Genomic DNA, 15,851 nt, shown 5'->3' with positions numbered 1-15,851 from the left:
ACATTTTAGTTCATAGATGAAACCTTTTAATAACCTGATCGACATACCATCAGTAGAGCACAGCACTTGCGTTCTATCTTCCTTTCAAAATGGCTTCCACCTCTCTTGCCTTCAGCTTTGACTTCCATTATTTCCAGTTTCTATCTTGATTTTAATGTAAAGCTTAGGCTGCATCATCTTCCATTTTCCCATGAACCAAGCTGTCAGATGATATAGCTTGCTTACTCATCCCACACATTTGTGTGCCTATTCAGAGTTTGGAATAAAAGAAGTACCTAGGTTGCGCACCAAAAAATTAAATGAGTAATTGCACCCAGTTAGCTGCAGAAGGATACCGGAAGTTTAAGACATAGCTGTACCCTCAAAGTGAATGATTTCGAGGTGTATGTCTTGTCTACAATGATTAAGAAGAAAACGGAGGGACCGGTCAAATGACTGGCCGAAATAGCTCAGTTGGGAGAGCGTTAGACTGAAGATCTAAAGGTCCCTGGTTCAATCCCGGGTTTCGGCAAAGACTCAGAAGACAGCTTTTTAGGCGTGTTTCTTTCTTGGATTCAGCTTCTGGTGACGTTTTATTTAATTGATAAAACCTTTCATCAACCTAATTGACATACCATCAGTACAAGACAGTACTTGTTTTCTATCTTCCTTTCAAAATGGATTCCACCTCTCTTGCCTTCAGCTTTGACTTCCATTATTTACTGTTTCTGTCTTGATTTTTAGGTAACCCGCAGTCTGCATCAGTCTCCATCTTCCCTTGAACCAAAGTGTCGGATGAAATAGCTTGCTTACTCATGCCACACATTTCTGTGCATTAGATTGCTAGCCTATTTAGAGTTTAGAAAAAAAGAAATACCTAGCTTGCACAATAAAAAACAAATTCCCTAATTACACCCAGTTAACTGGAGAAGGATACAGCAAAGTTTAAGACATAGCTGTACCCTCACAGTGAATGATTTAGACTTCTGTGTCTTGTCTACAATGATTAAAAATGATACGGAAAGCTTTTCATGACACCTGGTTTAAATATCTCAGTTGGGAGAATGTTAGACTAAAGATAAAAAAAGGTCCTTGGTTCAATCCTGGGTTGTGCCAAAGACCAAGCACTCAGCTTGTTAGGCATGTTTCTTTCTTGGAGTCACTCTCAAGGGACATTTTATTTCATTGATAAAAACTTGCATCAACCTGATCGACATGCCATCGGTACAAAAAAGCACTTATTTTCTATCTTCCTTTCAAAATGGCTTCCACCTCTCTTGCCTTCAGCTTTGACTTCCATTATTTCCCGTTTGTATCTTGATTTTGATGTAAACCGTAGGCGGCGTCATCTTCCATTTTCCCATGAGCCAAACTGTCAGATGATATAGCTTGCTTAGTCATGCCACACATTTCTGTTTATGAGAGTGGTAGCCTATTCAGAGTTTAGAAAAAAAGAAGTACCTAGCTCGCGTAGCAAAAAAGTAAAGGAGTAATTGCCCCCAGTTAGCTACAGAAGGATACAGCAAAGTGTAACACATAGCTGTACCCTCACAGTGAATGATTGCGACTTATATTTCTTGTCTACAATGATTAATAATAATAAGGAAGGCACTGTGAAAAAACGGGCTGAAAGAGCTCAGTTGCGAGGACGTCAAACTTTAGATCTAAGGGTCCCTGGTTAAATTCTTGGTTTGGTCAAAGACTGAGCAGCTAGTTCGTCAGGCAAGTTTCTTTTTTGGAGTCAGCTTCCGGTGACGTTTTATTTAATTAATAAAACCTTTCATCAACCTAATTGACATACCATCAGTACAAGACAGTACGTGTTTTCTATCTTCCTTTGAAAATGGATTCCACCTCTCTTGCCTTCAGCTTTGACTTCCATTATTTCCCGTTTCTATCTCGATTTTAGGGTAAACTGTAGCCTGCATCATTTTCCATCTAACCTTGGACCAAAGTGTCAGATGATATAGCTTGCTTCCTCATGCCACACATTTCTGTGTATTAGATTGCTAGCCTATTTAGCGTTTAGAAAAAAAGAAATACCTAGCTTGCGCAATAAAAAATAAATTGACTAATTGTGCCCAGTTAGCTGCAGAAGGATACAACATACTTTAACACATAGATGTACCCTCCTAGTGATTGATCAGATGCCCACTTGTTGCCTACAATGATTAAGAATCATCAGGAAGGTATTCTTTGACAACTGGCCGAAATAGCTCAGTTGGGAGAGCGTTAGACTGAAGATCTAAAGGTCTCTGGTTCAATCCCGGGTTTTGGCAAGGAGTGAGCACCTAGCTAATTAGGTGTAGTTCTCTCTTGGAGTCAGCTTCAGTAGACATTTTAGTTCATAGATGAAACCTTTCAATAACCTGATCGACATACCATCAGTAGAGCACAGCACTTGCGTTCTATCTTCCTTTGAAAATGGCTTCCACCTCTCTTGCCTTCAGCTTTGACTTCCATTATTTCCAGTTTCTATCTTGATTTTAATGTAAAGCTTAGGCTGCATCATCTTCTATTTTCCCATGAACCAAGCTGTCAGATGATATAGCTTGCTTACTCATCCCACACATTTGTGTGCCTATTCAGAGTTTGGAATAAAAGAAGTACCTAGGTTGCGCACCAAAAAAGTAAATGAGTAAATGCACCCAGTTAGCTGCAGAAGGATACCGGAAGTTTAAGACATAGCTGTACCCTCAAAGTGAATGATTTCGAGGTGTATGTCTTGTCTACAATGATTAAGAAGAAAACGGAGGGACCTGTGAAATAACTGGCCGAAATAGCTCAGTTGGGAGAGTGTTAGACTGAAGATCTAAAGGTCCCTGGTTCAATCCCGGGTTTCGACAAAGACTCAGAAGGCAGCTTGTTAGGCGTGTTTCTTTCTTGGATTCAGCTTCTGGTGACGTTTTATTTAATTGATAAAACCTTTCATCAACCTAATTGACATACCATCAGTACAAGACAGTACGTGTTTTCTATCTTCCTTTGAAAATGGTTTCCACCTCTCTTGCCTTCAGCTTTGACTTCGATTATTTGCCGTTTCTATCTCGATTTTAGGGTAAACTGTAGCCTGCATCATTTTCCATCTAACCTTGGACCAAAGTGTCAGATGATATAGCTTGCTTCCTCATGCCACACATTTCTGTGTATTAGATTGCTAGCCTATTTAGCGTTTAGAAAAAAAGAAATACCTAGCTTGCGCAATAAAAAATAAATTGACTAATTGTGCCCAGTTAGCTGCAGAAGGATACAGCATACTTTAACACATAGATGTACCCTCCTAGTGATTGATCAGATGCCCACTTGTTGCCTACAATGATTAAGAATCATCAGGAAGGTATTCTCTGACAACTGGCCGAAATAGCTCAGTTGGGAGAGCGTTAGACTGAAGATCTAAAGGTCCCTGGTTCAATCGCGGGTTTCGGCAAGGACTGAGCACCTAGCTAATTAGGTGTAGTTCTCTCTTGGAGTCAGCTTCAGTAGACATTTTAGTTCATAGATGAAACCTTTCAATAACCTGATCGACATACCATCAGTAGAGCACAGCACTTGCGTTCTATCTTCCTTTCAAAATGGCTTCCACCTCTCTTGCCTTCAGCTTTGACTTCCATTATTTCCAGTTTCTATCTTGATTTTAATGTAAAGCTTAGGCTGCATCATCTTCTATTTTCCCATGAACCAAGCTGTCAGATGATATAGCTTGCTTACTCATCCCACACATTTGTGTGCCTATTCAGAGTTTGGAATAAAAGAAGTACCTAGGTTGCGCACCAAAAAAGTAAATGAGTAAATGCACCCAGTTAGCTGCAGAAGGATACCGGAAGGTTAAGACATAGCTGTACCATCAAAGTGAATGATTTGGAGGTGTATGTCTTGTCTACAATGATTAAGAAGAATACGGAGGGACCTGTGAAATAAGTGGCCGAAATAGCTCAGTTGGGAGAGCGTTAGACTGAAGATCTAAAGGTCCCTGGTTCTATCCCGGGTTTTGGCAAAGACTCAGAAGACAGCTTTTTAGGCGTGTTTCTTTCTTGGATTCAGCTTCTGGTGACGTTTTATTTAATTGATAAAACCTTTCATCAACCTAATTGACATACCATCAGTACAAGACAGTACTTGTTTTCTATCTTCCTTTCAAAATGGATTCCACCTCTCTTGCCTTCAGCTTTGACTTCCATTATTTACTGTTTCTATCTTGATTTTTAGGTAACCCGCAGTCTGCATCAGTCTCCATCTTCCCTTGAACCAAAGTGTCGGATGAAATAGCTTGCTTACTCATGCCACACATTTCTGTGCATTAGATTGCTAGCCTATTTAGAGTTTAGAAAAAAAGAAATACCTAGCTTGCAGAATAAAAAACAAATTCCCTAATTACACCCAGTTAACTGGAGAAGGATACAACAAAGTTTAAGACATAGCTGTACCCTCACAGTGAATGATTTAGACTTCTGTGTCTTGTCTACAATGATTAAAAATGATACGGAAAGCTTTTCATGACACCTGGCTAAAATATCTCAGTTAGGATAATGTTAGACTAAAGATAAAAAAGGTCCTTGGTTCAATCCTGGGTTGTGCCAAAGACCAAGCACTAAGCTTGTTAGGCATGTTTCTTTCTTGGAGTCACTCTCAAGTGACATTTTATTTCATTGATAAAAACTTGCATCAACCTGATCGACATGCCATCGGTACAAAAGAGAACTTATTTTCTATCTTCCTTTCAAAATGGCTTCCACCTCTCTTGCCTTCAGCTTTGACTTCCATTATTTCCCGTTTCTATCTTGATTTTAATGTAAACCCTAGCCGGCGTCATCTTCCATTTTCCCATGAGCCAAACTGTCAGATGATATAGCTTGCTTGGTCATGCCACACATTTCTGTTTATGAGAGTGGTAGCCTATTCAGAGTTTAGAAAAAAAGAAGTACCTAGCTCGCGTAGCAAAAAAGTAAAGGAGTAATTGCGCCCAGTTAGCTACAGAAGGATACAGCAAAGTGTAACACATAGCTGTACCCTCACAGTGAATGATTGCGACTTATATTTCTTGTCTACAATGATTAACAATAATAAGGAAGGCACTGTGAAAAAACGGGCTGAAAGAGCTCAGTTGCGAGGACGTCAAACTTTAGATCTAAGGGTCCCTGGTTAAATCCTTGGTTTGGTCAAAGACTGAGCAGCTAGTTCGTCAGGCAAGTTTCTTTTTTGGAGTCAGCTTCCGGTGACGTTTTATTTAATTAATAAAACCTTTCATCAACCTAATTGACATACCATCAGTACAAGACAGTACGTGTTTTCTATCTTTCTTTGAAAATGGATTCCACCTCTCTTGCCTTCAGCTTTGACTTCCATTATTTGCCGTTTCTATCTCGATTTTAGGGTAAACTGTAGCCTGCATCATTTTCCATCTAACCTTGGACCAAAGTGTCAGATGATATAGCTTGCTTCCTCATGCCACACATTTCTGTGTATTAGATTGCTAGCCTATTTAGCGTTTAGAAAAAAAGAAATACCTAGCTTGCGCAATAAAAAATAAATTGACTAATTGTGCCCAGTTAGCTGCAGAAGGATACAGCATACTTTAACACATAGATGTACCCTCCTAGTGATTGATCAGATGCCCACTTGTTGCCTGCAATGATTAAGAATCATCAGGAAGGTATTCTCTGACAACTGGCCGAAATAGCTCATTTGGGAGAGCGTTAAACTGAAGATCTAAAGATCTCTGGTTCCATCCCGGGATTTGGCAAGGACTGAGCACCTAGCTAATTAGGTGTAGTTCTCTCTTGGAGTCAGCTTCAGTAGACATTTTAGTTCATAGATGAAACCTTTTAATAACCTGTTCGACATACCATCAGTAGAGCACAGCACTTGCGTTCTATCTTCCTTTCAAAATGGCTTCCACCTCTCTTGCCTTCAGCTTTGACTTCCATTATTTCCAGTTTCTATCTTGATTTTAATGTAAACCTTAGGCTGCATCATCTTACATTTTCCCATGAACCAAGCTGTCAGATGATATAGCTTGCTTACTCATCCCACACATTTGTGTGCCTATTCAGAGTTTGGAATAAAAGAAGTACCTAGGTTGCGCACCAAAAAATTAAATGAGTAATTGCACCCAGTTAGCTGCAGAAGGATACCGGAAGTTTAAGACATAGCTGTACCCTCAAAGTGAATGATTTCGAGGTGTATGTCTTGTCTACAATGATTAAGAAGAATACGGAGGGACATGTGAAATAAGTGGCCGAAATAGCTCAGTTGGGAGAGCGTTAGATTGAAGATCTAAAGGTCCCTGGTTCAATCCCGGGTTTTGGCAAGGACTGAGCACCTAGCTAATTAGGTGTAGTTCTCTCTTGGAGTCAGCTTCAGTAGACATTTTAGTTCATAGATGAAACCTTTTAATAACCTGATCAACATACCATCAGTAGAGCACAGCACTTGCGTTCTATCTTCCTTTCAAAATGGCTTCCACCTCTGTTGCCTTCAGCTTTGACTTCCATTATTTCCAGTTTCTATCTTGATTTTAATGTAAAGCTTAGGCTGCATCATCTTCCATTTTCCCATGAACCAAGCTGTCAGATGATATAGCTTGCTTACTCATCCCACACATTTGTGTGCCTATTCAGAGTTTGGAATAAAAGAAGTACCTAGGTTGCGCACCAAAAAATTAAATGAGTAATTGCACCCAGTTAGCTGCAGAAGGATACCGGAAGTTTAAGACATAGCTGTACCCTCAAAGTGAATGATTTCGGGGTGTATGTCTTGTCTACAATGATTAAGAAAAATACGGAGGGACCTGCGCAATAAGTGGCCGAAATAGCTCAGTTGGGAGAGCGTTAGACTGAAGATCTAAAGGTCCCGGGTTTCGGCAAAGACTCAGAAGACAGCTTGTTAGGCGTGTTTCTTTCTTGGATTCAGCTTCTGGTGACGTTTTATTTAATTGATAAAATCTTTCATCAACCTAATTGACATACCATCAGTACAAGACAGTACTTGTTTTCTATCTTCCTTTCAAAATGGATTCCACCTCTCTTGCCTTCAGCTTTGACTTCCATTATTTACTGTTTCTGTCTTGATTTTTAGGTAACCCGCAGTCTGCATCAGTCTCCATCTTCCCTTGAACCAAAGTGTCGGATGAAATAGCTTGCTTACTCATGCCACACATTTCTGTGCATTAGATTGCTAGCCTATTTAGAGTTTAGAAAAAAAGAAATACCTAGCTTGCACAATAAAAAACGAATTCCCTAATTACACCCAGTTAACTGGAGAAGGATACAGCAAAGTTTAAGACATAGCTGTACCCTCACAGTGAAGGATTTAGACTTCTGTGTCTTGTCTACAATGATTAAAAATGATACGGAAAGCTTTTCATGACACCTGGTTTAAATATCTCAGTTGGGAGAATGTTAGACTAAAGATAAAAAAGGTCCTTGGTTCAATCCTGGGTTGTGCCAAAGACCAAGCACTCAGCTTGTTAGGCATGTTTCTTTCTTGGAGTCACTCTCAAGTGACATTTTATTTCATTGATAAAAACTTGCATCAACCTGATCGACATGCCATCGGTACAAAAGAGCACTTATTTTCTATCTTCCTTTCAAAATGGCTTCCACCTCTCTTGCCTTCAGCTTTGACTTCCATTATTTCCCGTTTCTATCTTGATTTTGATGTAAACCGTAGGCGGCGTCATCTTCCATTTTCCCATGAGCCAAACTGTCAGATGATATAGCTTGCTTAGTCATGCCACACATTTCTGTTTATGAGAGTGGTAGCCTATTCAGAGTTTAGAAAAAAAGAAGTACCTAGCTCGCGTAGCAAAAAAGTAAAGGAGTAATTGCCCCCAGTTAGCTACAGAAGGATACAGCAAAGTGTAACACATAGCTGTACCCTCACAGTGAATGATTGCGACTTATCTTTCTTGTCTACAATGATTAATAATAATAAGGAAGGCACTGTGAAAAAACGGGCTGAAAGAGCTCAGTTGCGAGGACGTCAAACTTTAGATCTAAGGGTCCCTGGTTAATTTCTTGGTTTGGTCAAAGACTGAGCAGCTAGTTCGTCAGGCAAGTTTCTTTTTTGGAGTCAGCTTCCGGTGACGTTTTATTTAATTAATAAAACCTTTCATCAACCTAATTGACATACCATCAGTACAAGACAGTACGTGTTTTCTATCTTCCTTTGAAAATGGATTCCACCTCTCTTGCCTTCAGCTTTGACTTCCATTATTTCCCGTTTCTATCTCGATTTTAGGGTAAACTGTAGCCTGCATCATTTTCCATCTAACCTTGGACCAAAGTGTCAGATGATATAGCTTGCTTCCTCATGCCACACATTTCTGTGTATTAGATTGCTAGCCTATTTAGCGTTTAGAAAAAAAGAAATACCTAGCTTGCGCAATAAAAAATGAATTGACTAATTGTGCCCAGTTAGCTGCAGAAGGATACTGCATACTTTAACACATAGATGTACCCTCCTAGTGATTGATCAGATGCCCACTTGTTGCCTACAATGATTAAGAATCATCAGGAAGGTATTCTTTGACAACTGGCTGAAATAGCTCAGTTGGGAGAGCGTTAGACTGAAGATCTAAAGGTCCCTGGTTCAATCCCGGGTTTTGGCAAGGAGTGAGCACCTAGCTAATTAGGTGTAGTTCTCTCTTGGAGTCAGCTTCAGTAGACATTTTAGTTCATAGATGAAACCTTTCAATAACCTGATCGACATACCATCAGTAGAGCACAGCACTTGCGTTCTATCTTCCTTTCAAAATGGCTTCCACCTCTCTTGCCTTCAGCTTTGACTTCCATTATTTCCAGTTTCTATCTTGATTTTAATGTAAAGCTTAGGCTGCATCATCTTCTATTTTCCCATGAACCAAGCTGTCAGATGATATAGCTTGCTTACTCATCCCACACATTTGTGTGCCTATTCAGAGTTTGGAATAAAAGAAGTACCTAGGTTGCGCACCAAAAAAGTAAATGAGTAAATGCACCCAGTTAGCTGCAGAAGGATACCGGAAGTTTAAGACATAGCTGTACCCTCAAAGTGAATGATTTCGAGGTGTATGTCTTGTCTACAATGATTAAGAAGAAAACGGAGGGACCTGTGAAATAACTGGCCGAAATAGCTCAGTTGGGAGAGTGTTAGACTGAAGATCTAAAGGTCCCTGGTTCAATCCCGGGTTTCGACAAAGACTCAGAAGGCAGCTTGTTAGGCGTGTTTCTTTCTTGGATTCAGCTTCTGGTGACGTTTTATTTAATTGATAAAACCTTTCATCAACCTAAATGACATACCATCAGTACAAGACAGTACGTGTTTTCTATCTTCCTTTGAAAATGGTTTCCACCTCTCTTGCCTTCAGCTTTGACTTCGATTATTTGCCGTTTCTATCTCGATTTTAGGGTAAACTGTAGCCTGCATCATTTTCCATCTAACCTTGGACCAAAGTGTCAGATGATATAGCTTGCTTCCTCATGCCACACATTTCTGTGTATTAGATTGCTAGCCTATTTAGCGTTTAGAAAAAAAGAAATACCTAGCTTGCGCAATAAAAAATTGTTGGAAAATGGGTTATTGGTAGGGCAGGTAGGTACCTACACCTAGCAACAAGCCACAAACCTCCACAAAAGTACAGTTAGGTCTCAGTAAATTAATCCCAGCTCTACCCTTGGTAGCTTGGCATCGAGCGTCAAGGCTTAACTTAGGAGACAAAGTGTAAAGCATTCAAATATCACAAAACAGTAATTAAATAAAACACAGGAAACAGTTTAAAAATCCAAAACCAATTTATAAAAATAGCTTATATTTTTATCTTTAAAATGACACAAAAACGATTAAAATCGGTTCAGGGGAACCGGAGATATGAATTTTTAAAGTATTATTATTTTCTAGCGCATAGAAACAAAAAGCGCCAATCGGGTCATCTGGTTGCACCAGGACCGGGACAAAGTCAAACTTTCAGGCCGACCGCGATGGAGCCCTGCTCGGCTACAGGTCGCGGGAGGCCTCGGTTAAAAAGTTACCTTCTGACTTAGTCTTTATTTTGAAGTTTTTCTTCACCGGGACGAACCTGCCAGTTGGATCCGACCTCCTGGAGCCCTTGTCCGGATACGCGAAGTCGGTTTCCTCGGTGGTGATTTCTACCTTCGGACTTAGTCGTTTTTTCGAGATGAAAATCCTTCGACCGGGGTAAACCTGGATCTTGATCCGACGTCCGTGGAGCCCTTCTCGGATACGATGGCTGGAAGGTCCCGGTCAACTTTTTACGTTCGGACTTAGTCTCTTTTTCGGATGTTTTTCTTGACCGGGACGAACCACGAAGTCAGGCCGGGTCGCGGTTGAGGCAAGCCGGCTAGAATTTCCGCGTCGAGTCGGTCACTTTATGGAGCTTTTTTCTAAAATTTCTCCAATCTTTTCCAAACTTCTGGGGCTTCACCCAGATGTTCTTTTAAGGTTCTTTTGGGGTCCACAGCTCACCCCAAGGGTCCAGAAGTTCTGTGATGGTCCTTGGGAAGTGCGGACTTCAACTCCCAGAGTGCACCTGGCGCAAACTCCTTTTTGGCCACTGGGCAGTGGTCAGCTGGTCACTTTTTCAGGAGTTGGTGCAGGGGACTCTGGTTAGCAATTTTTCACCTGTAGCAAACAGGGAGTCCCTCCTTGAACCAGTGGAAGCCAGGCAAAGTCCTTCTTGTGGTGAAGCCCAAGTGTGCAGCTGGTGCAGTCTTTCTGAGTGCAGGGTCCAGGTGCAGGCCAGGGGTCCAGCAGGGCAGTCCTTCTTCTTCTTTAGTTCCTTTCTTGTTGAATTCTGGAGGGGATCTGAGGCGTGGGTGCAGGTCTGCCAGTTTTATCCTTGCTCCTGGGTGAAAAGCAGGGGGGCCCTGGTCCTCCAATCAGGGACAGGGTCGTCCCCCTGTGATGACCACTTCCTGGGAAGTGTGGCAAAAATCCATCCCAGAAGGCAACAGTCTCTAAAAATCCAAAATGGATGAATCTGATTTTTAGAGGAGAGATCTGGCTGAGCCCACCCACTGGTGTGGCTAAAAATCATAAACACACCCCTCTCCTGCCCTCTCCTAATCTAATCAAGGGGGCACCTAGCTGTCTGGGGTTGCAGGATGTGGGGGTGTTGCTGGGTGCTCCAGATGTCCTTCTCTGCCTTTGAAGACCAGTTTGGCAGCCCTCCCCCTTCCTGCTTCCCCATCTGCTGAGGGGAGATTCTCTCCCCCAAGCACATTCCTTTGTGTGAAGTCAGGCCACTTCACACCTCATTAAAGCAGCCTGGCAGAAGCTGCTGCAGGCTGGCCAATCAGAGCACAGCAGCAAAAACAATGCAGAGCTGAAATTGGCAACTTTTTAGGTAAAGTCTAAACTTTTTACCTGCACTAGTTATATTAAATCCAACAACCGGAAGTTGTGGGATTTATTATAACAATCAATTTGATACCAAATTCTTGGTATGTAACATTTAAGGAGACTTTAAAATTTAAAATAAAGTCTGCCCATTCTAGCCTATGAAGGCCATTCACTTCAATGAGGGAAAAACGAATTTGGCTGTTTTTACCTCACCAGGGCATATAAATCTATTTTTATAAAGTCGCTGCTTATAGTTACATGGCACCCAGCCCTAGGGGCACATAGGGCACACCTTAGGGGTGACTTATATGTAAAAATAAGGTAGTTTAAGACTTTGGAAGTACCTTTAATTCCAAAGTCGAATTTGCATATAACTTTAATTTAAAAGCAGCCAGCAAGGCAGGCTTGCTTTTAAAATGACACTGGGCACCTCAGCAATGCACCTAGGTGTGCACCACCTATGCTGTGGTCCCTAAACCTACATGCCCTACCATATACTAGGGACTTATAGGTAGGTTAACTTAGCCAATTATAATTAGCCTAATTTGCATATCCATTTTACACAGAGCACAGGCCCTGGGACTGGTTAGCAGTACCCAGGGCACCATCAGAGTCAGGAAAACACCAGCATAAAGTGGAAAATGGGGGCAAAAAGTTATGGGGCCTCTGCAATCAGCCCCAGTTTCTCACACAACCCCCCCCCAGCCCACACGCCCAGGAGACTCAGCCCAACCCTGGGAGAGTCTTCCTGGCTTGTTAGGCGAGGAAGACAGTGAAGAAAACTGGCTGTCCCTTTGCAGGGCCTACTCTGCCTTATATCCTCCTGTCAGGGTCACTCCCTCTGGGTAGTGAAGCCATCCCAACAGTAAAAGGACCCAACTCAAACTGAAACTTCCCTCTAGGGGGGTCTTCCTCCTCTCTCTCTGCCAACTTGGGTAGTGAGGTGCCCACCTCCCCTACTCCTAACTTTGCTAGGGCAACACCTAGCTTACCCAAAGAGGTCACCCAACACTTGAGCAACCCCACCATGACCAACAGGGTCAGGGGGCCTACTTTGCTATTGGCCTTGGGGTCTGCCTCCCAGGCCAAGTACAGTGCTGCCAGGAAGGCTAGCACCCAGCAGAGGCTACTGACAGCTGTCAGTACCCAGAACCACACCCTAAGCTCTCCACTGACAGGTGGCTGAGCTGCTTTAGGGGCATCTTTGGGGTCCTGGCACCCCTCTTGCTGTCTAGAGTGGGGGGCTACCACCTCCTGTGGCAGACACCCTCCTTCCACTCTCCCTTCTGTCAGTGCAGGGGCAACACCTTGCATCTGGACAGCTGCCCGACTACTCAGGACTTCCTTGGGGTCAGGTGAGGCCTCACCAGTGCCAACTCTGGGCTCCCCCCTACTGGGGCAGAAGGCCCTTGGCTCCCTGGAACTCTCTTTAAGAGTGGCCTACCCTTCCTTTTCTTCTTTCCTTTTCTTGGGGACCCCTGTCTCCTAACTGTAGGGACTGACTCCCCAGGACTTTGGGTTGGGGGGGCGCCCTGGGCGACCACCCCATCTGTGACCAGACTCACCTCTGGGAGGTCATTGCCCAGGATACAATCTAGGGGAAGGTCAGCACTGACTACCACCCTAATCCAGTCAAGGATACCCTCCCTCTCTAGGGGCACTATGGCTACAGGTTTGGAGGTGACCTCCCCTGTGGCTATCCTGACTTTCTTTGTCTTTCCTGGGACATACATGTCTGGGGTCACTAACCGGTCACTCACTATAGTGTGACTGGCACCGGTGTCTCTCAGGCCAGTGGTAGGGATCCCATTCACTTGAATGTGGTGGAAGTGCCTACTCCCACCCTCAGGGATCACCAGCTTACCATCTGGTCCTGTCTCCCAGCACAATGCTAGGAGGACTTCATCATCTGAGGAATCCTCCTCTATGGCTACACTGGACAGCCCAGTGCTAACCACCTTCTTTGGACAGGCTGCATCTCCTCTGAAGTGACCTGTCTGCTGACAGTCAAAGCAAGCCCTACTGTCCAAGAGCTTTTTTAACCCTGGGTCTCCCTGTCTCTGCATGTCAGAGTGGGAGTGGGATTTACTCTCCTCCTTCTTAGGGTTCTGGGGTACAGAGGGAGTCTCTGTGGTGGGCTTACCACCTCCCTCCTTAGGTTTTTGGGGACCTGTCCCCCCCTTCTTGGAGTCTCCCCCCTGGGACTTGACAACCACCCTGGTTCTCAACCACTCATCAGCTGCCTCCCCTAGCTCTCTAGGGTTGGTCAGCTTAGAGTCCACTAGATGCTGGCGTAACCTTTCTTGGATACAATTGGTCAAGATGTGCTCTCTCATGATCAGATTGTATAACCCCTCATAAGTATTTACTTTGTTGCCAATAATCCAGCCCTCTAGTGCCTTTAGTGAGGTGTCCACAAAGTCAACCCAAGACTGGGTACTGACCTTCTGGGTGTCCCTGAACTTCATTCTATATTGCTCTGGGGTCAGACCAAACTTCTTGACTAAGCACCTCTTCATACTAGGGTATGAATCTGCCTCCTCCCCCCTTAAGGTCAGAAGCCTATCCCTCCCTGAGTTGGGGACCAACTCCCACAAAAGGGAACCCCAGTATTGAGGCTTAACCCTTCTCATTTGGAGTGCCCTCTCAAAGGCCCCTAGCCACTTATCTATGTCATCCCCCTCTATATAAGCAGGAACTACCCCCTTGGGTAATCTGGGGCAAACTCCCCCACCCATGGACACCTCAACTTCTTTATCGCTGCTTCCATCTCTTTTCTCTTTGTATGCCCACTTTTTCTTTTCTAGGGCCAGCTTCTCTGCTTCCAAAGCTATGTAGGCTAGCTGGGCTTCCAGCTCTCTTTCCCTGATGGATGGGTTCTCTCCTCCTGAAAGGACCCTCTTCCTACCACTAGCTTTGGGTCTGCCCCTAGTGACTGTGTCCAGTGAGGACCGTTCCTCCTCTCCCTCACTTGGGGTCTGATGCCTTCCCTCCCCTGAGTGGTTAGAGTTAGCATCTTGCTCTTTTTCTTCCCCCTCTGGAGCTTCCTCTGTCTCTACCTCTTGGGCCTCAGCCCATGCTGTCAGGGATTTAATCAGGATTTCCTTCCTGAGATTAGTGGTTGCAGGCAACCCCCTCTCAATACACAACCCCCTAAGCTGGACTACTGTCAGTGTGGGTAGGCTAGCCAGATCAAGCTCCATGGTTCCCTAGTTTTGTGTCAACAAAAACTTTTTGCAAAAATTGGTAACAGGAATTTAGAAAAATTACAAAAATTCAATAATTGAAATTAATCCAAATTAATTTTTTTAAAAAAAATTAAAATTAAAAATTAAAAACAATTTTTGCACTAGGACAATTTAAAGGATTTTTAATTTGTTTTTATCTAAAACTGTAACGTGATATTGAACACAAGTACAGGATCCCGTCGCTGCTTCCAATTATGTTGGAAAATGGGTTATTGGTAGGGCAGGTAGGTACCTACACCTAGCAACAAGCCACAAACCTCCACAAAAGTACAGTTAGGTCTCAGTAAATTAATCCCAGCTCTACCCTTGGTAGCTTGGCATCGAGCGTCAAGGCTTAACTTAGGAGACAAAGTGTAAAGCATTCAAATATCACAAAACAGTAATTAAATAAAACACAGGAAACAGTTTAAAAATCCAAAACCAATTTATAAAAATAGCTTATATTTTTATCTTTAAAATGACACAAAAACGATTAAAATCGGTTCAGGGGAACCGGAGATATGAATTTTTAAAGTATTATTATTTTCTAGCGCATAGAAACAAAAAGCGCCAATCGGGTCATCTGGTTGCACCAGGACCGGGACAAAGTCAAACTTTCAGGCCGACCGCGATGGAGCCCTGCTCGGCTACAGGTCGCGGGAGGCCTCGGTTAAAAAGTTACCTTCTGACTTAGTCTTTATTTTGAAGTTTTTCTTCACCGGGACGAACCTGCCAGTTGGATCCGACCTCCTGGAGCCCTTGTCCGGATACGCGAAGTCGGTTTCCTCGGTGGTGATTTCTACCTTCGGACTTAGTCGTTTTTTCGAGATGAAAATCCTTCGACCGGGGTAAACCTGGATCTTGATCCGACGTCCGTGGAGCCCTTCTCGGATACGATGGCTGGAAGGTCCCGGTCAACTTTTTACGTTCGGACTTAGTCTCTTTTTCGGATGTTTTTCTTGACCGGGACGAACCACGAAGTCAGGCCGGGTCGCGGTTGAGGCAAGCCGGCTAGAATTTCCGCGTCGAGTCGGTCACTTTATGGAGCTTTTTTCTAAAATTTCTCCAATCTTTTCCAAACTTCTGGGGCTTCACCCAGATGTTCTTTTAAGGTTCTTTTGGGGTCCACAGCTCACCCCAAGGGTCCAGAAGTTCTGTGATGGTCCTTGGGAAGTGCGGACTTCAACTCCCAGAGTGCACCTGGCGCAAACTCCTTTTTGGCCACTGGGCAGTGGTCAGCTGGTCACTTTTTCAGGAGTTGGTGCAGGGGACTCTGGTTAGCAATTTTTCACCTGTAGCAAACAGGGA

General features: G+C 43.4%; 2 non-coding genes across 2 annotated transcripts; both read left to right on the top strand.

Annotated features, from left to right (window-relative positions):
* The first annotated feature begins 438 nt into the window (after positions 1-438).
* TRNAF-GAA (transfer RNA phenylalanine (anticodon GAA)) lies at positions 439-511 on the top strand. Its single transcript has one exon. It is a non-coding gene; the product is annotated as a tRNA-Phe (tRNA).
* A 5,702-nt stretch (positions 512-6,213) lies between these two features.
* On the top strand, positions 6,214-6,286 carry TRNAF-GAA (transfer RNA phenylalanine (anticodon GAA)). Its single transcript has one exon. It is a non-coding gene; the product is annotated as a tRNA-Phe (tRNA).
* The last annotated feature ends 9,565 nt before the right edge of the window (positions 6,287-15,851 follow it).

This window comes from Pleurodeles waltl, chromosome 8 (assembly GCF_031143425.1).
Source record: "Pleurodeles waltl isolate 20211129_DDA chromosome 8, aPleWal1.hap1.20221129, whole genome shotgun sequence".
In the NCBI taxonomy this organism is placed as follows: Eukaryota; Metazoa; Chordata; class Amphibia; order Caudata; family Salamandridae; genus Pleurodeles; species Pleurodeles waltl.
The sequence above is the reverse complement of the archived record's forward strand: the minus strand, read 5'-3'. Positions and strand labels throughout refer to the sequence as shown.